Below are 20,730 nucleotides of genomic sequence, written 5' to 3'. Positions count from 1 at the left end.
TTCTATTTCTTGTACAGTTGAGCTTGTGATTTAAGAGTCATACCCTGTTCATACTTTAAAAATTCATGAAATATTTACCGAGTGTTTACCATGAGCAGGCACTGTTCCAGGCACTTGGGATACAGCTATGAATAAGACAAAACTTCTCTCCTTATGGCGATTACACTCCATTAGCCCCACTGGAAAGACAGTCCTCCTTTAACTTATCTGAAGAATTTGGTAGAGTTAATGGCCTCCTCTTTGTTAGGACACTTTATTCATTTGGCTTCCAGGATACACACATTCCTGTTTTCCTCCTCCTCAGTGACTGCTCTTGTCTTTGCTGGTTCCTTTTATTCTTCCTAACCCTTTAACGTTGGAGGTCCCAAGATTTGGTCCTGTATGCATCTCTCCTCTTCTCTTATTATACTCACTCTCTTTGGGCTATCATTTATTCTCCCAAATTTAAATAGCATCTATATGCTTAATGACTTTCAAATTTGTATGTCCAGTCCAGATGACTTCACTGAAGTCAGGACCCCAACTGCTTACTCAGCCTTATCACCTGGATGTCTTGTAGGCATTCCAGACTTGATGTGACCCCCAAACTTCTCTAAAAGGCCTGCCCACTCTCTAGCCTTTTCCATCTCAGTTGGTGGCACTTTATCTTTTCAGTTGCTCAGGCCAAGCAACTTGGAGTCATTCTTGAGGACTCTCTTATACACACCATATCCAGCCTGTCTGCAAAAATGTTTTGACTCTACTTTTAAGATATATCCAGAATCCAACCACATTCAACACATCCCTTTGTACCACTGAGGTCCAAGCCACCATTCACTCTCACCTAAATTACTGCAGTAACCTCCTTACTGGTCTTTCTGTTTTTGCCCTTGTCCTCTATAGCCTATTCTTCATACAGTACTCAGAGTGATGCTGTTAACACACCCACTATGTCATGTCTCAATCTCTAAAATCTCACTGCCTTCTCGGTTGCCTTAGGGTAAGACCCTGGTAAGGAACTATGTAAGTTCACTATGTCTCTGGGCTCATGGCTGGTCTCTCTCTCTCCTTCCCTCAATCTGCTGTAACCATATGACCTCCTTGCCCTTCCCCAGGGACCTTGTGTTTTTTGTCCTTTGCCTGAAATCCTCTCCCTTCTGACATCAGAGCTTCTCAGTGAAGGCTTCCCTGACTACTATATTATGATTGGACTAACTCATTCCACAAAACTATCTATGCCCCTTCCTTGATTGATTTTCCTCCCATAGCACTTACTAGCACCTAACATATCATGCATTTTACTTATTTATGTTTAAATTTTTATCTTTTTAGAGAAGGGGTCTCACTCCATTACCCAGTGGAGTGCAGTGGTGCAATCCTAGCTCACTGGAGCCCCAAATCACTGGGCTCAGGTGATTCTCCCACCTTAGCCTCCTGAGTAGCAGGGATTACTGAAATGCACCATCATACCTGGCTAATTTTTAAAAATTTTTGTAGAGAAAGGGTCTTGCTATGTTGCCTAGGTTGGTTTTGAAATCCTGGCCTAAGGTGATCCTCCTGCCTTGGGCTGCCTCAGCGCTGGGATTATAGGCAGGAGCCATTGCACCCAGCCTTATTTATTTTATTAATCTCCTGACTCCCTCCACTAAAATATAAGTTCCCTGAGGGCAGGGTTGTTGTTGTTGTTGTTACTGCTGAGTCCCCAGTGCCTATGTTGTTGCTCCATAAATATTTGTTGAATGAATGAATAAATAAATGGATGAATCTTAGAGGAAATCTACCTGAATTGTCAATGGGTTACAGGGAGGAGGTTTGCTTGTCTGTTCTGTACTCATTTATTGTGAACTGACTACGTGTTGGGCCATGTGGTCATTTCTGAGAAAAAAAGAAAAAATAAGACTGTTCCCTCTCCATTTTTCAAGTTCATGTGGTGACATAGCCCTGCTTACCCAGAATCTGCCTGGAGGTCAAGGCTGGTTTACCTAAGCAGCACTACTTAGGGAGCTGTGGGGCAAGGGTGTCCTTTTTTTTTTTTTTTTCCTGAAAATCTAACACATTACGTTGTGTGCTTCTGAAAACCTTTTTTAGAAATTATATTTTGGCTGGGCGCGGTGGCTCATGCCTGTAATCCCAGCACTTAGGTGGGCGGATCATGAGGTCAAGAGATCGAGACCATCCTGGCCAACATGGTGAAACCCCATCTCTACTAAAAATACAAAAATTAGCTGGGTGTTTGTGGCATGTGCCTGTAATCCCAGCTACTCAGGAGGCTGAGGCAGGAGAATCGCTTGAACCCGGGAGGCGGAGTTTGCAGTGAGCTGAGAGCGTGACTGCACTCCAGCCTGGGTGACAGAGGGAGACTCTGTCTCAAAAAAAAAAAAAAAAAAAAAAAAGAAATGAGAAAGAGATAAACTTCTAATTAAGCCAATTTTACTATTAGAATATCATGTAACTGTTTTGGCGGTTAGGCTTAAGAAAATGAGGTTTTAGCATTACTTTTTAACTTATATCTTTATGAGCTTTTTTCTCTTTTTCAGGGATAATAGAGATGTGACTGAATTGTACTTTTTGTAAGGAGCAGGCCAGCCAATATTCAAATTTGAATTTTAAAAGGAATCTCTTCCTGTCACTACAGCTGTGGATCAAAGGCAGTGTGGAGTAGCAGTAAAATGGTTGATTAAAGATTATTTTACATTGAAATATGTTTTTTCCAAATGTTATTGTAAAGGAACTGAGGAAAACCCCACAGTCTGTTGAGTGAAAGTAGGACACTTGTTAAGCATTCACATGGGACTCTGTAATAGGTGAAGTCAAGGTTCTTAGACAAAAATTGTCAATGTGGGAGGCCCTTATAGTTATAAAAATGATATGGGGTCCTCAACATCCTTCTCGAACATTGAGAGGATCTTGGTCATACATCGTAGGGTGCTCAGAGCATTGTCTGCTAGTAGAGGGGTTGGAATGGGGAACTGTGCAGAGAGACTGCTATTGCTGGAGAATCAATAGGCACAATGGGAGATAAGTACGTCTTCTATACTAAGGAATTCTAGATACTAATGATTTTGCAATAACATGATAAACAAATCAGAAACAAACAGAAAAGAAAATTCTCTCTCTCTCTGGGAAAACCACCGCATTAGCCTTTTTCCCCATGACTTTCCATGATTATATATGAAAGATTCTCTAGTATTTAATGGGAAAAAAGAAAACTTCTGGAGACCCAGGAAGAGATTTGGTGGAAAAGACTAACAGAGGTTTTAATCTCGAGCTCTGGGAGGTGTCTCGCCTCTTTAAGTAGAAGCAGATTTGATATCATTCCTTTAATTAAAACCATCTGATGCACAAAATCCCTTCTCACTTGCCCTAGATAACTTATTTTCCAACTCCACCTTCAAATGGTTTGTCTTCCAATGAAGTGTGTTATCGTTTATTCAAATGACTGATAACCCAAGAGTCGTGAATAATGGAAAAATGACAAAACTTGCTATACATAATCAGTTGGCAAAGGAAGGAGAAATAACAGCTGCTTAACTGTTATAACATATATTTTTAAACTGAGCTTGTAAGTCAGTGTAACTGCCAAGTCACAGATTTTTTTCAGTAATCTCAAGATGGCTTAAAGCCATACAGATATGAGTTTGTTGGTGGTTTTTTTCTACCCCGAGCTCTTGTCTTTGGAAATATTGGGCAGGGAGAAAGGGTGCTTTTAGAACCGAGCTGTTCAGGGTCCCAGATCCTCTAATGTAATGCCAGCTGAACCCAGACAGTGACTTCCACCTCCATGAATGCAGGTAGGCACTGATACAGGAAAAAATTCAATGTTCTCCTGAAAAGTTGATTGGCAGTCAAATTAAGGTAAATTAAAATAAATACTCAATGCAATAATGGAGCTCGATCTTTATAGAACTCTATGAATAATCATTTTGCAAGATCCGGATTTCTTGGAGAAGCATGCTGATTCAAGTGACTTAAGCTGGAATTCCAGCTCTACCCCTTATGGCTTTGTGAATGTTGTTAAGGGATATAACCTTAAGGAATCTGTCTTCTCACCTATAAAATTAACATGTATTAATAAAATCTTATTGGGGAGGTTCTATTAAAATGAGTTAATGAATATGTAAGTGATTTGCTTATTAATTTTTAAAACTTATAAAACTGAAAAATATGGAGAATAATTTAACAGGTACCCAGTGACCAACCACTATATTTAAAAGTAACACCTGCCTTATTCTTCCCTTTTCTTTTTCTAGAAATCAAATATTACAATACAGCTGACTGTTTCTCATCCCATCCTTTTTCCTTCTTTCACAGATTTAACCACTATTCTGAAGTTGTATCTTTACCAACCATATTTTTGTTTTTATTTATTTATTCATTTTCGAGATGGAATTTTACTCTTTTGCCCAGGCTGGAGTGCAGTGGCATGATCTCTGCTCACTGCGACCTCCACCTCCCAGGATCAAGCAAGTCTCCTGCCTCAGCCTCCTGAGTAGCTGGGATTACAGGCGCCTGCCACCACGTCAGGCTAATTTTTGTATTTTTAGTAAAATTTTAAAAAGACAAAATTTTAGTAAATTTTGTATTTTTAGTAAATACAAAAAAAGACAGGCTAATTTTTGTATTTTTAGTAAAGTATTTTCACCATGTTGGCCAGGCTGGTCTCGAACTCCTGACCTCAAGTGATCCACCTGCCTCGGCCTCCCAAAGTGCTGGGATTTACAGGCGTGAACCACCACACCCGGCCGCATCCCTATTTTTGTATGTGTATGTATCCCTAAACATTATATAGCAGTGTTTTGTAAGTTTTACATGTTTACATAAATGGAATAGTTCCAAATCTTTTTGCAATTGTCTTTCATATAACACTGATTTTGAGATTTAGCCGTGTTGCTCCATTAAGAAGTAGTATATTCATTTAAACTACTATCTAGTATCTCATTATATGTAATTATTTATTTCACCAGTAAAAAAGCTTGAGCTTTAAAAATTTTTTTTCTATTCATACAAGGTTGCAATGAATAGGCTTTGCATTTAAGAGTAAAATTATGGGCCACAGGGATGTATCTCTTCAGTTTTGCTAGATATTGGCAAATTACTCATCGAAGTATTTTTAGTAGCCATATAAGAGAGTTTCAATTTCCCCATATCTGCCTCAACAATTTGTATTTTAGATATCTTCCTTTTCTGAAGTGGTATCTCACATTAACTTCATTTTAGCTAGTGAGGCTGAGACATTTTTAGGTGTTCCAGTTTTCTCTTGTGTAAATTGTCAGTTCATATCCTTTGCCTGTTTTATTATTGTATTCTTTGTATTTTTCTTATGGATTATATTAATTTATTTTAAAATATATTTATAAGGGATACTATACCTTTTTCAGTTACATGTGTGACACATAGCTTATACAAAGTATAGAGTTTGCATTTTAACTTAGTTTGTGTCATCTTATATAATTTTTAATTTTAATATAACATTCTATTATAATCAAAAATGCAAATCAACCATTTCCTTTATGATTTGTGCCCCTGACTTCTCTTTTAGGAAATAATTCACTTCTCCATTATCACAAAAATATTATTTTCCCATTCTTTCAAAATTCTAATATATACACTTAGGATTTAATGTGTCCATGGAGTGAGGTTGGGATCAGTTGTACCTTTTTTTTTTTTTTTTTGCGTATGGACAACCTTAGTTGCAGTGACATGTATTATGTAGTCCATTCTTTCCCACTGACTTCTGATGACATCTTGTATTCATGTGATTTAAAAAAAATTTTTTTTACCCTGAGCATTCTCTTCTATTTTACTGGTTTATTTTCTCTTTCTTTGGACAAATATTATTTTTTACAAGTTTTTTAAAACTTTTGTTTTAAAGTTTAAAACTCCTGTTTTAAGTTCAGGGGCACACATGCAAGTTTGTTATATAGGTAAACTTGTGTTATGAGAGTTTGTTGTACTGATAATTTCATTACCCAGTATTAGACCAAGTGCCCACTAGTTATTTTTCCTGATCCTTTCCCTCTTCCCATCCTCCAACCTTTGGTAGGCCCTAGTGTCTGTTGTTACCCTCTATGTGTCCATGTGTTCTCATCATTGAGCTCCTACTTATAAGTGGGAACATGTGGTATTTGGTTTTCTGTATATGTGTTAGTTTGCTAAGGGTAATGGCCTCCAGCTCCATCCATGTTCCTCCAAACGACATTATCTCCTTTTTATGGCTGCATAGTATTTCAAGGTATATATGTATCATGTTTTCTTTATCCAGTCTACCATTGATGGACATTGAGGTTGATTCCATGTCTTTGCTATTGTGAATACTGCTGCAATGAACATACATGTGCATGTGTCTTTATGACAGAACAATTTATATTCTTTTGGGTATATACTCAGTAATGGGATTGCTAAGTCAAATGGTAGTTCTGTTTTTAAGTCTTTGAGGAATCACTACACTGATTTCCACAATGGTTGAACTAATTTTACACTACCACCAACAGCGCATAAGGGTTCCTTTTTCTCTGCAACCTCAGTAGCATCTGTTATTTTTTGACTTTTTAATCATAGCCATTCTGACTGGTGTGGGATGGTATCTTATTGTGGTTTTGATTTGCAATTCTCTAATGATCAGTGATGTTGAACTATTTGTCATATGCTTGATAGCCACATTTATGTGTTCTTTCGAAAAATATTTGTTCATGTCTTTGCCCACTTTTTAATGGGGTTATTAGTTATTTGTTTAAGGTCCTTATAGGTTCTGGGTATTAGTCCTTTGTCAGATGCATAGTTTGTGAATATTTTCCCCCGTTTTGTAGGTTGTTTATTCTGTTGATAGTTTCTTTTGCTGTGTAGAAGCTCTTTAGTTTAATTAGGTTCCACTTGTCAATTTTTATTTTTGTTGCAATTGCTTTTGAGGGCTTAGTCATAAATTCTTTGCCTAGGCTGATGTCCAGAAGGGTATTTCCTAGCTTTTCTTCTAGGATTTTTATAGTTTGAGGTTATACATTTGTATTTAATCCATCTTGAGTTAATTTTTGTATATGATGATAGGTAGGGGTCCAGTTTCTGGTTAGCCAGTTTTCCCAGCACCATTTATTGAATAGGGAGTCCTTTCTCTGTTGCTTATTTTGTTGACTTTGTCAAAGATCAGTTGGTTGGAGGTGTGCAGCTGTATCTCTAGGTTCTCTATTCTCTTCCAGTGGTCTACATGTCTATTTTTGTACTAGTACCATGCTGTTTTGGTTGCTGTAGCCTTGTAGTATAGTTTGAAGTCAGGTAATGTGATACCTTTGGCTTTGTTCTTTTTGCTTAGGATTGGCTTGGCTGTTCATACTCTTTTTTGGTTCTAATGAATTTTAGAATTTTTTTCTAATTTGGTGAAAAATGACATTTTGATATGAATAGCACTTGATGTGAATAGCATTGAATATCATAATTTGATATGAATAGCACTGAATCTGTAGATTGCTTTGGGCAGTATGGCCATTTTAATGATATTAATTCTTCCAATCTATGAGCATGAAATCCTTTTCCATTTGGTTGTGTCATCTCTGATTTCTTTTAGCAATGTTTTGTAGCTCTCCTTGTGGAGATCTTTCACCTTCCTGGTTAAATGTATTCCTAGATATTTTATTCTTTTTGGGATATTGTAAATGGGATTGTGTTTTTGATTTAGGTCACAGCTTGATTATCATTGGTAAAAAGAAATGCTAATTTTTGTTTATGGATTTTGTAACCTAAAACTTTACTAAAGTTGTTTATCAGGTCTATGAGCCTTTTGTTGGACTCTTTAGGGTTTCCTAGGTGTAGAATCATGTAATTAGTGAAGACAGATAATTTGACTTCCTCTTTTCCTATTTAGATACATTTTATTCCTTTCTCTGGCCTGATTGCTCTGGCTAGGACTTCCAGTACTATGTTGAATAGGAGTGGTGAGAGTGGACTTCCATCCTTGTCGTGTTTCAATTCTTAAGGAGAATGCTTCCAGCTTTTGCCCATTCAGTATGATGTTGTCTGTGGGTTTTGTTATACATGGCTCTTATTATTTTAAGGTAACTTCCTTTGATGCCTAGTTTCTTGAGGGTATTTATCATGAAGGGATGTTGGATTTTAACAAAAAGCTTTTTCTGTGTATATTCAGCTGATCATATGGTTTTTGTTTTTAATTATGTTTATGTGTTGAATCACATGTATTGATTTGTGTATGTTGAACCAACCTTGCATCCCAGGAATGAAGCATACTTGATCATGGTGAATTAACTTTTTCAAGTGCTGCTGTATTCAGTTTGCTAGTATTTTGTTGAGAATTTTTGTATCTATGTTCATCAGGGATACTGGCCTGTAGTTTCCTTTATTTGTTGTTCTTTTGCCAGATTTTGGTATCAGGATGATACTAGTTTCAAAGAATGAGTTAGGAAGGAGTCCCTCCTTTATTTTTTGGAATAGTTTCAGTAGGATTGGTACTAGATGTTCCTTGTACATAGGGTAGAATTCGGCTGTGAATCAATCTGGTTGAGGGCTTTTTATTGGTTGGTAGTTTTAAAAAAATATTATAATTCAATTTCAGAACTCATTATTGGTTCAAAGTTTTGGGAGTTTGTATGATTTCAGGAATTTGTCCATTTCCGCTATATTTTTTAGTTTGTGTGCATAGAAGTATTCATAATAGTCTCTGAGGATCTTTTGTATTTTTGTGGGGTTGGTTGTAATGTCACCTTTGTCATTTCCAGTTGTGCTTATTTGGATCTTCTTTCTTTTTTTCCTTTTTAAGTTGTGCTTATTTGGATCTTCTTTCTTTTTTTCCTTTTTAATCTAGCTAGCAGTCCATCACTCTTGTTTATCCTTTCAAAGAATCAATTTTTCATTTTATTGATCCTGTTTGGTTCTTTGGATCTCAATTTCGCTTGGTTCTTCTCTGATTTTAGTTATTTATTTTCTTCTGCTGGCTTAAATAAAAACTTAAGTGACTGTTTCTTGGGGGGGTTATCCATCACCTCATGTATTTATTCTTTGTGGTAGAAACAATCCAAATATACTCTTTTAGTTATTCAAAAATGTACAATTAAAATCTTTTTGACTATAGTCACCTTATTAGGTCTTATTCATTCTTTCTAACTATTTTTTTTGTACATAGTAACCATCTCCACATTTTCCTCAGGCCTCTACTACTCTTACCAGCCTCTGGTAACCATCCTTCTATTTTCTATCTCCATGAGTTCAATTGTTTTAATTTTTAGCTCCCATAAGTAAGTGAGAACATGTGAAATTTGTCTTTCTACGTCTGGCTTATTTCACTTAACACCATGACCTCCAGTTCTATCCATGTTATTGCAAATGACAGGATCTTGTTCTTTTTTATGGCCAAATACTACTCCATTGTGTATATGTACCACATTTTCTTCATTCATTCATCTGTTGATTAATACTTAGGTTGCTTCCAAATCTTGGCTATTGTGAATAGTGGGGCAATAAACATGGGAGTGCAGATATCTCTTTGATACACTGATTTCCTTTCTTTTGGGTAGTTCCTAGGAATGGGATTGCTGGATTATGTGGTAGCTCTATTTTTAGTTTTTTGAGGAAACTTCTCCAAATTGTTTTCTATAGTGGTTGTACTAATTTACCTTCCCACCAACAGTATATGAGGGTTCCTTTTTCTCCTCATCTTCTGCTAGCTTTGGGATTAGTTTGTTCTTGTTTTTCTAATTTTTTTAGGTGTAATGTTAGACTGTTAATTTGAGATATTTCTATCTTGTTGATCCAGCATTTAGCGCTATAACCTTTCCCCTTGACACTGCTTTTGCTGCATCCCAGAGACATTAGTATGTTGTATCTCTGTTTTCATTCGTTTTAAAGATTTTTTTGATTTCTGCCTTAATTTTGCTGTTTACCCAAAAGTCATTCAGGAGCAAGTTGATTAGTTTCCACAGCATCGTGTGGTTTTGAGAGTTCCTCTTGGTATTGATTTCTATTTTTATTCCACTGTAGGCTGAGGATATGCTTGGTATGATTTTGATTTTTCTGAATTTATTAAAACTTATTTTGTGACCAAACATATGGTCAGTCTTAGAGTGTGTTCTATATGTAGATGAGAAGAATATATATTTTGTGCTTATTGGCTGGAATATTCTGTAGATGTTTATTAGGTTCAATTGGTTGAATGTTGAATTTAAGTCTAGAATTTCTTCATTAGTTTTCTGCCTCAGTGATCTGGCTAATGCTCTCAGTGGGGGATTGATGTCCTGTGCTATTATTGTGCGGTTGTTTGTCTTTTCATAGGTGAAAAACTTTCACTCTATTTCTGACTGTGAACTATGTAGAAAATATGAATTATCTGCTATTTAAAGGTTTGATAAAGTTTGCTTTAAAGCCTTTGGGGCATTTTTCTTGTGGCTGGATCTTTACTGATCAATTTGAAACTTTATATAGGATTTTACTGGCTTTCTATTTTTTCATTAGCCAGTGTTGGCAATTTATAGTTTTCTAGAATTTTCATTTAAGTTTCACCTTTATTGACATAAAGTTTTATACAATATACTAATGTTTTTAAAAAATCCCCATTCTATCTATAGTTATATCCCTTTTTTTGTTCTTAGTATTGTCTATATATTCCTTTTTTCCTTAATCAATTTTCTGGGGATGTGTATTTCCTTTGTGTGTTTTTTCTCCAAAGAATCAGTTTTTTGTTTTGCTGATTGATTCTGTCTTTGTTTTCTCTTCTGCTTTTATATTTATTTATTTATTTTTATTTTAGTTTAGTTTTTTTTTTAGAAGTGGACGTCTCACTATATTGCCCAGGCTGGTCCTGAACTCCTGGCCTCAAGCAATCCTCCCACTTAGCCTCCTGAGTAGCTGGGATTACAGGTGGATGCCATCATTTCCAGCTTACTTTCTATTTAACATTTCCTTTAAACTTACTTACACTGTTGTTCTTCTCACTTCTTGAGTTCCTGGGCTTGTTAATTTTCTGTCTTTTTTTCCTCCAACACATGCATTTAAAGGTATACATTATTTTGTCTTAAAGCATACTTACACTAGGTCTTACACATTTTATGTTATGTTTTCGTTCTTATTTATTTGCAAGTATTAAACATTTCCATTATTATTTCTTCATAAACTGCAAATGATGTAGAGTCATGTTTGTGTATTTCCAAATGCATATTTTGACCTTGTAGTTGTTGGTTTTTAATTTTATTGCATTTTATAATCAGTTTAATGCTGTTATTTTGACTGTTAGATTTCCCTTTCTTTTTTTTTTTTTTATCTACTTCTAGTTCCTAATTGAGCCTGTTGTCATGTCTGTTGGTTTTGTTTTGTTGCAAATAATTTCTAAGCATTGGCTGTATTTTTGATTGTGAGCTCATCTTCAGTTTGACATTTTGCATGGGCCTTCTATGAGGTTTGAACATTTCTCTTTAGGGTATTTTGCATTTATTTCTACCAGAAGCCCCAGGGTTTCCATAGTGCAAGACCTATTTTTATGTTAATTTCTCAGTTTATTATTTATCATACAGGTAGTATAAATCTGACCCCCTACATTTACCTGTCATGGGTTTGAGAATTTTATTTCTTTTCACATGAACTTTCTCTCCTTCCCAGAGCCCTTATAGATTACAAGATCTCCTACTGCTTGCCTGGACTGGTGAGAGGTTACCTTTCTGGAGTCCTAGTTTTGCAGGAAATTCAATTCTAGCTTCTTTCCTCTCAGCCTCTCAGGGGATCAGAAAAGTGCCTTACGTTCCTGGGAAGATGCTGAAATTCCAGCCCCAACCGGGATACCCCCTGGGTGATTGAGACCTCTGCTTACATGCTTGCTACTCTAGTTTTGAATAACTGTTCATTTCTGTAATTCCCCTTTGAGATCGGCCATATATTAAGAATGGTTTTGGTTATATTATAAAATTTCTAATTTTTCAAGAGAAGGAAAGGATGTACTGTCTGATCAGGCAAACTTATTGGTATTACCAGTGTAGAATTTTATAAATGTAATTTAGAGAAAGTTCTTATCTTGTGCTGTAAACTATCATTTAAAAAATAATTATTCTTGTAAATAACTTTTTATGTATTGGGTTTTCTTAAAGTAGGCTAGACATAATTATTTTGAATTGAGTTCACTTAGAGAGAGACATCTAAGTATGAATTATGGCTCTATTCTAAGGTTGTCGTAGAGTCTTGGAAAAAAGGAAGAGTCTTGGCTTCAAGGAAATAATATAATTTCATTTACTGCTGATTTATGGGAGTATTGAGATTTACATTACTATTAATTCTCTGGACCAAGATCAACTGGAGCCTGTTGGGCAGTGTAAGCCCAAGAAGCTCAAAGTGACGTGTGCAGTGTTGTATGTCTAAAATGATGGGTTTTGACATTTTGATAGATTGACAAGCTTTTTCACTGAGTTCTAAATATAGAAATGGGCTTCTTTCCCCACATAGAAAATAATAAGAATTTATTTCCTAAAGAACACATTTTTTTTTTCCACTCTAGGCTTGATTCTCTTTGACAGGATGAAGATTTTCTTGGGAATAGATGAGATTTATTTTGGTTGGCCAGAGTGCCTGTCTACTGAAGGCCCCAAATACTAGCTGATACACTCAAGTTAATATGGATCCCCTCTCCTTTGTTTTTAATATTTATTACTCATACATTTTTATTTTGCATTAATATAGAAACTCATTTCAAAAAGTATGGGGCAGTTAGTAAACTCAGATAATTTCATACCAGAACTGCTTTTTTTTTTGTTGTGAGAATAGTTTGACAGCTTAGGAAAAATTAGTAACTTGATTATGTGAGCTGATACTTGAAGATGTTACCTGAGTTTAGGAACTGACTATGACCAGGAACCTACTAACAAGTGAGAATTCACGCATGTTAGTGCATTTAAAATATAGGGCTAATTTAAACAATTGGTAAAAGAAATATAAACAGGATTCTAACTAATAAATATCTGATTTTCTTCACAGCTTTCGAAATTGTCAAACATTTAGTCCTTAAAAAAAAGAGTGACCATTGGGCTTACCTTCTGTTAAAACTTCTTTGTCTGGCTGAACCCAAAAACTTTAGGGGAGATTGAAGTAAAGCTGGAGGGAAGGCAAGTCAACCATCACTGTGGCCAGATGTACTCTCATTTCCTTATGTGGTCTACATGAGGCCAGCCCCAAAGCACCATCAGATCATCTTAACATAAACTTTGGGATGAGTAGGCAAGTACTGCATTCAAGAGATGAACAATCTAACAATTGAGTCATATTGAGTCTTCTTGACACTTTGCTTATTTCAACTCTTTACAGTTGACACTTTGCTTATTTCAACTCTTTACGGTAACTATTTAATACATCAAATTCATAGTGCATGACTAGTCAAATTTTTTTTGACACTCTACTTGCCAGGTGGTATAGGTAATTCCTATTTCTAAACTTAGAGAATTGCATTCTTTTTAGGATTTTATGGAAGTTATTTTGAAACACTCTCCCAAAGACAGCTAATGCAGTGATTAGGGATACTGTCTGTATTCAGATCCCAGCTCTGCCTTGTTGTGTGGTTACCTTTGGCAAAGTTGCTTCAGTGTCTCATTTTGGAGACAATAATAGCATCGCTCTCATTGAGTAGTTGGGAGAATTAGAAAATACATAAAAAGCATGTGCCTCCCATGTAGTAAGCGTTCAGTGTTAGCCATTGTAATTAAACATGCATATATTCTGCATGAAAACATACTCAAAGAACCTAAAGTATAGCTCTTACGAACATACTGATTTTTGAGACAGTTTCTATCATCCTTTTGGGAAAGGAAATTTATTTTTTCTCCTGAAAAAGTAAGCAATCTGTCTAAGTTGGTGATTCTACCAAAAAAAAAAAAAAAAAAAAGTCTTTCTTTTTGGATATTTCAATCTCTTTAGGAGTGAATCCTAGAAAACTAAGTTCAAATTTTAGCTCTAGCTGTGCTTGGCTAATAGCTCCTCTTTCTAATCCAGCATTTAGTGAAATAAATTTGATTTTCAAATTTGGGCAAGGGAAACTTAAATATCAATTGTTGTTTTATTCATACTGCCTTGTCTAATTCCTTTAATTGTCTTTGCAATGTCATTTTACTGTTCCTCTGCTCTCCATCCCTTCTTTTGCTGTTTAGAACAGAGACTTTTCCAGTTGGAACTATCCACTCTGACTTTTGAAATGCTAGATTTCCAGCTGGTAACAGAGTGTGTATCAACTGAAGAAAGCCTGTGCTTGTGAATTTCTGGTTTGCATTAGACCATCATGCTTTATTGTTCTAAAGGCTCTTGAAGGAGGGTTCAATTCCACGGTGCCATGCAACCTCTCCAGGATGGGGCATTTGTTTCAAACAGCTGTTCACTTGATGTTCTTGATTTTAGAAATCACTTGGGTAAATCTTTAGATACAGTTCATCACCATCATGTATCAAATGAGGATAATCTGAATCCCTTGAAAGCATGCATAAAATATGTAATTGCCCTTGAAAATAAGCACAAATAATTTACTGGTAAATATTTGTTTCACCAGACCACATCCCACTTCTCCAAGCTGCAGTCTGGACTCCACAGATGCTGGTAAAACCCACATTAAAATAATTGGTTCATTATGGTCCTAAGTCAATGGCTACTTCTAAAGTTTTTTTCTTTTTTTTTCTGAGTCAAAAAGTAGTAAGAGACAGAGTAAAGGACCTTTAGTTTATTCCACCGTTGACTTCCCTGACAGCAATTTTCATTACAACCCAGGCTGGTATGCTGCTGCTCATTAGATTTCATTTAAACACTTGGAAAATCAAGACCCTCCACACCTGAATTTCTTACACTTCCCTCTCTGGTCATCCTAGAAATGTGTTTTCTCTGCAGCTAGGTGTGTAAGGACAGCCCTGGTGTTAGCCTCACACTTTGTCTGATTCTCTTCTTCCTTCCAGCTCAACACTGTCATCTGTAGCTCTCTTCTGACATCCACATCTAAAAATTTCGTTTGACTTGACTGGCCATTCTCCTCTGAACCCCCTACAAGAAGTTGTCATGTCCATTTCCACTGACCTAAGACATCCTTGAGTTTAGAAATCAATCTGTGCACACAATGAACAGTCTCATATATTGTCTTGAATTTCTAGCAATCCCAGTCTAATTACTGGTTGTCTTCTCCTATCTCCAACTCCAAGAGGGATTGTAGAGACAGAGATAGGCTTTTATTTCTTTGACATCACAAGAAAAAGTACTGTACTGTCCATGCCTGTTTATGTATTTTGTTCATTGTCTCATCTGTGTCTAGTGTGCCTTTGTTTTCAAATGAATATTATAGTGCATATTAAGCATTTTATTATTAATAATGGTGTCCAAAATGAATTTTCAGGTGTACTATTTAAATATAGCATAAGCAATATATTGTCTATGCCTTGCTTGACTTGTCATATCTTGCCTTCCTATTATCTAAAATCAGAGAGGGCAAGTTGGACAAAGACAGCAGGAGAAAATGGAGAGATTGTAAAAACTTACCTTGAGAAAGTCAAGGATGGGCTGGGAGGATATGTGGAAGACACTAAAAGGGATAAAAGGTTCTTCTAACTACATGATATATACATATTTGCTTCTTTATCTTTGTCCCAGAGTGTCTTTTGGCTCATCAAATAAAATCATCAGAAGAAAAACAAGGTTGGTGGTATTTTGTTTAGGAAGGAACCTTATTATGTTTTTTGGTTTATGTTTATGGTTATATCAATTCAGTTTTCCTGGGTCTCAACCTTATAAGATCAGAGTTCTGGAAAGGGTTAATGAGTTAATTTGACTGCAGTGTGTCTGCTTAGTCTGCTAATGTATAGTAATTTATGAATATTGCAATTATGCATAGCTATTTAAGATGGAGAATATTCCAAGCATGCTTAACAAATCCATTATCCGTGAAAAACTGTATGTATTTAGATGATTCCTAGGGTAATAGCATTCTCCATTCCACATGTTTTAAGATGTTTTCTTGAGAGCTTCAGTCCGTCACAGAATCTCTGCCTGCTGACCCCAGGGATGTCTATTCACCACTGCGAGGAGGTTCTTTGTACCCAAAATGGACCTTCTTAACTTTACTGTGCTTGAGATTAGGAATAAAAGGAATAACAGAGCTAGAATATATTTACCTGTCTTTCTTGGGGGACTGAGGTTTGAGGTGAGACATGAAGGAGGTGGTGGTACTCAAGCCCAATGCAGATGTGGGTGGGTAAAGAGACAGGAAGAGGAGGTGTAATGGTTAATTTTCTGAGCCAACTTGGTAGGCAATGGTGCCCAGTTGTTTGGTCAAACACCAATCTAGATGTTGTAGGTTTTTCATTTGTTTAGATGTGATTAACATTTAAATCAGTAGGCTGGGCGCAGGGGCTCACACCTGTAATCCCAGCACTTTGGGAGGCTGAGGCGGGCGAATCACAAGGTCAGGAGTTTGAGACTAGTCTGGCCAACATGGTGAAACCTTGTCTCTACTAAAAATACAAAAAAAAATAAATAAATAAATAAATAAAAAATAGCCGGGCGTGATGGCAGGCACCTGTAATCCCAGCTATTTGGAAGGCTGAGGCAGGAGAACTGCTTGAACCCAGGAGGCAGAGGTTGCAGTGAGCTGAGATCGTGCCACTGCACTCTAGCCTGGGTGACAGAGCAAGACTCTGTCTCGGAAAAAAACCAGAAACCAAAAAATATTTAAATCAGTAGACTTTGAGTAAAGCAGATTAACCTCCATAATGTGGGTCAACTCCATGCAATCAAGTGAAGGCCTTGAGAACAAAGACTGAGGTTCCCTCCTCACCCCCCAAAGAGAAAGGAACTCGAATTCACCTCAAGACTGCAGCACAGAAATTCTGCTTGAGTTTCCAGCCTTTGCTTCAGACTCAAGACTGGAATATCAACTCTTGCTGGCATTTCCAGCCTGCCTTGTGGATTTGTAGCTTGCCAGCCCGTACAATTTTCTTAAAATAAATCTCCTCTTTCTCTCTCTTCCTCTCTCTTCCTCATCCCTCCCTCCCCTCTCTCTCCGTAGGTAGACAGATAGAGAAAGCCAGAGAGATATAGATGTATCTATATCCCCCATTGATTCTATTTTTCTGGAGAACCTTAACTAATACAGGAGGGGAAGAAGATGTTAGCAGAAGGAACCATATAGGAACCATACATGCAAAGTTGCAAAGTCCTTGAGGCAGGAGGGAGCTGGTGTTTGAGAAAATAAAAACAGGCTTATATTGCTGAAGCGCGGAAAGCTAGTGTCTGGAGGAATAGCCAGGCTGGATTTTGTGTTGCGAAGTTTTTAGGCAGAGCTGGGACTTTAGACACAGCTGCAAACATTAATTCTTTGAATTTGAATAGGACTCCTTTAAATCCACTCAATCTTCCAATTTTTTTTGTTATGAAGTGTTTATGTATTATGAATTCTTATAGTTTTCTTACTACCATGTAAGATTTCTACAAATCACTTTCATACACTAAAATGTTCATTCTTTTCTCTCCTTTCGTTTCTCCCTTCATCTTTCTTTACAGTGTGCTGCCTCTCTAGGCATTTTCTCTTTTGACCTTCAAATTCCTCTTGCACTTGATTGGCCTTCAGATTCCTTGTACACTTGAGCGTTTTTGCACTCTGGGTCTTTAGGCCCCACTTCATGCTTTGGTTCCACAGTTTATGCATTTTCAATCAATTGGCTCCCCATATCCTTTGCTGTGATATATTAGTCCCAGGTCCTGATTTTTTTTTTTGAGAAGTATTTTTCTCTCATTCTGCATTGTCTTGGGTGTCTGTCCATAAAGGTGCCTTGCTTTTCGTAAGATAAAGTGTGGGATGTGGAATTCCTATCCTTGAACAGTATAGAGAATGATAGGACATGATTCATCTCATGGTGTCTTTCCGAAGAGATGTCCAGCTGTTCCTGTTAAGTCCTCAGCTCTGCCCTAGTTTCTATCCTTTCAAAGAACAGGTTTTTCAGTTTTGCCTCCAATGCTGTAAGCTACCCCATCTACTCCCAGTAAATCCCTTCTCTGCTGAAGTTAGCTAGAGCTAGTTTCTGTGGCTTACAACAGAAGGAGTCTACTCATCCAGCACGAATGGAGAAAGGCGAAGAATTCGGTGTGGCTGGAGGGAATGGTATGTGTGGGAACAGTGAGGATAAGGCAGTTTGGGGCCAGGTTTTAAAGGGCGGCAGGAAAAGAACTGGGGAATAAAGATGTTCACCGGGAGGACGTAGATGGAATGTGTTCAGCTAACTGAGAGAGTAAAGCAAAAGCCAGGTGGGCCCATCAGGGAGTTTGTTACTGAAGAGTTTAGGAATTCCCAGAATTCCAAGGGATATGCAATCTCAGGGAGGTGACGTGGATTCTGTGCAAAACATGGGAACTCGATCCACTGTTTTGGCCAACAGAAGAGAACTGGTCAGCCTGGATTGTAGAAAATAGAAGACCAATGAATTGGTGTCATGAGAGAGCATTCCTTGTATCTGCTGCATGTACCTGTTCATCACAGCCCAAACCATGATTCTCAAGGCCCCAAATGGCCAAACAACTAACTCTCCTTGAGCTAATTCTGTGGCCGTAAAGAATCTTATTTTAAAGGGGTTACTCATGTAACTTTTTCTGGAGGAGGAATATGAGTCTCAGGCCAAGATGAGGATTAGGACTTGTTTAGCAGGTATGTTTCCATGAAAATTAATATGTTGACAATTTTGGTTCTTATATAACTTTTGCAGGCTTAGATTATGTGGGTCCGCTGCTGTGATACTGATTGAATTTCGAGCCTATGAATCTGAGGACAAGACTGTAGACTGCAGTGAATTCACTCATTCAAGTAGCATTATGCAGCCCGAACTTTTTTGCACTTTCCATGAAGCCATGCTTTTTTTTTTCTTTTATCTTATAGGCAAAGGATGCCTATCGAGGAAGGTTTTTAAGGTAGTAAATGAAGAGATCAGTTTAGAAGGAATCATGATTGCAAGGCAGAGAGACTCTGGCAGAAGAGAGGAGGGAGGAAGGTACTGTAAGAACCCCGAGGAAAGCTTAAGAGATCTGGATTAAGGTCACAGCAGTGAGAGGGGGTGGAGATGGCAGCTGCTGGATTGAACTAGGATCTTCTAGATCTTGATGACCTGCTGGATAGGAAGGGTGAGGGCTAGGCTGTAATCAAAGGTACCAAAAGAGTGTCTTCTTTGTCACTTTTCTTTCATTAAATAACCGTATCTGAATTTCCACAAACAATGCTGCAATAGTTAAAATTGTGACAGTATGAAAACAGAATCTGAATTAAATTAGTGCTATGTCAGCCCATTGCACTAAACCACGAATTCCCTAAGAGGTTTAGAAACATATTGGATAAAGTGAAATTAATCCTTGAGAGCCACAAGTTGACATATGTATACGCTATGAATCCATAAACTATACTGTGTGCAGTGGAAAAGGAAGCTAAAAAATCCATGTGAACACACATCTATATACTGTCCTGTGAATAAAGCCTACTTGACATTGCCATTTTCTTTTGCAGTGTTGAACCAGGAGGAGGCTCTGAAATGTTAACATTGTTGACCTTTACAGTCCGACGTGTTGTTGATTGCACCCCCAGACAAACTTGATGAGGCTTTGCAATCAGGTCACCGTTTAATATGACTCACTATCCTATATTTAGAAAAGGCTGTGATTCTAATAGCAAGTGACAAAAACCAGAGAATTTCAAGCTCTTGTCAGCTGCTCTGGGTTACATTCCCCTCCAGGCAAAGTCAGAGCTGCCAGCCTCGTTAATGAAAATTATGAGCCTGTTAGGAGAAGAATAACCAAGAGGTGCTGCCGATAAGAAGTGAGAGAATTAAAATGCTCCTTAACTTTTGGCTTCAGACTTAAAATAGTTCCTTTGGTTTTAAATATTTTTAAAAGCAAGACCTGAAAGTGAGTTTTGTGACTTTTCACTAGCTTGCATGGAATAAGGAGTTGTGTGGTTATGTGATGAATTCAGGATCATTACCGCAACCCTTCTTGATGCTGGAGAGCAGACTTTCTGCTTGAGTGTAAAAGCAGTTTCAGATTTACCCCTAAATTATAAAATACAGCAGTTCATATTTGACTCTGGAGGCCTAGCCATGGACATTTTGAAATTGGGATCTCACCGAAGCCCAAACAAACCAGAAACCTTCATCATCTGACTCTTTCAGGCTTATCAATATTTCACACAAAGAAGGGGCACAAAGAAGGCTTTGTGCTGCTGAGCTGAGAGGCTCTGCTGGGGGAATGCGGTTGGCAGAGAATATGCCACAAACTTAAAGAGAAAAGAAAATAGAAAGCCAGTGTAGACACTGTCAAAATGAGGTGCCATGCTTTTATTCACTGTCTGGGTGTGCATCTTTATGTCGAGCAGATCCAGGGACATCAACATGCTGGCTTTATATTTTACATAAACATTCCCCTTTCATTTATCTTCTCTTCTGATTAGCAATCCTATGTTTAACATGATTCAAATGCTAATATGCTTGATTTTTATGAGAAAACAGCACAGGCTTTTCAACTTGGGGTATTACAAGTGATATTTAGTCTCTGTTTTAACATAATTGGGTAAAGATAGGATTCATGGGAGCCCAGATTTTCTAAATTCTAATCCCTAGCTCAGGTTCTTCAAACATTTTTTGTATTCAGTGCAGATATTTGAATACTCGACATTTTGATAGCAAACCCCCAAACACACTGGGCAGCTAAAACATCAATGTAACTACTCCTATGGTAAGATCATATTTGCAGTGTTCCTTAAACCATGCGCAGTTATTGCTA

At 37.2% G+C, this 20,730-nt stretch overlaps 1 long non-coding RNA gene across 2 annotated transcripts in view; it reads left to right on the top strand.

The window, feature by feature from the left end:
- Positions 1-3,658: 3,658 nt before the first annotated feature.
- Positions 3,659-20,730, top strand: part of LOC134807821 (uncharacterized) — a 169,127-nt gene continuing 152,055 nt past the window's right edge. For both annotated transcript variants that reach the window (XR_010149148.1, XR_010149149.1), the window contains exon 1: positions 3,659-3,770. This is a non-coding gene — a long non-coding RNA (uncharacterized LOC134807821). The remainder of the gene's footprint in view (positions 3,771-20,730) is intronic.

The sequence above is a fragment of the Pan troglodytes genome, chromosome 12 (genome assembly GCF_028858775.2).
Source record: "Pan troglodytes isolate AG18354 chromosome 12, NHGRI_mPanTro3-v2.0_pri, whole genome shotgun sequence".
Taxonomy (NCBI): Eukaryota; Metazoa; Chordata; class Mammalia; order Primates; family Hominidae; genus Pan; species Pan troglodytes.
The sequence above is the reverse complement of the archived record's forward strand: the minus strand, read 5'-3'. Positions and strand labels throughout refer to the sequence as shown.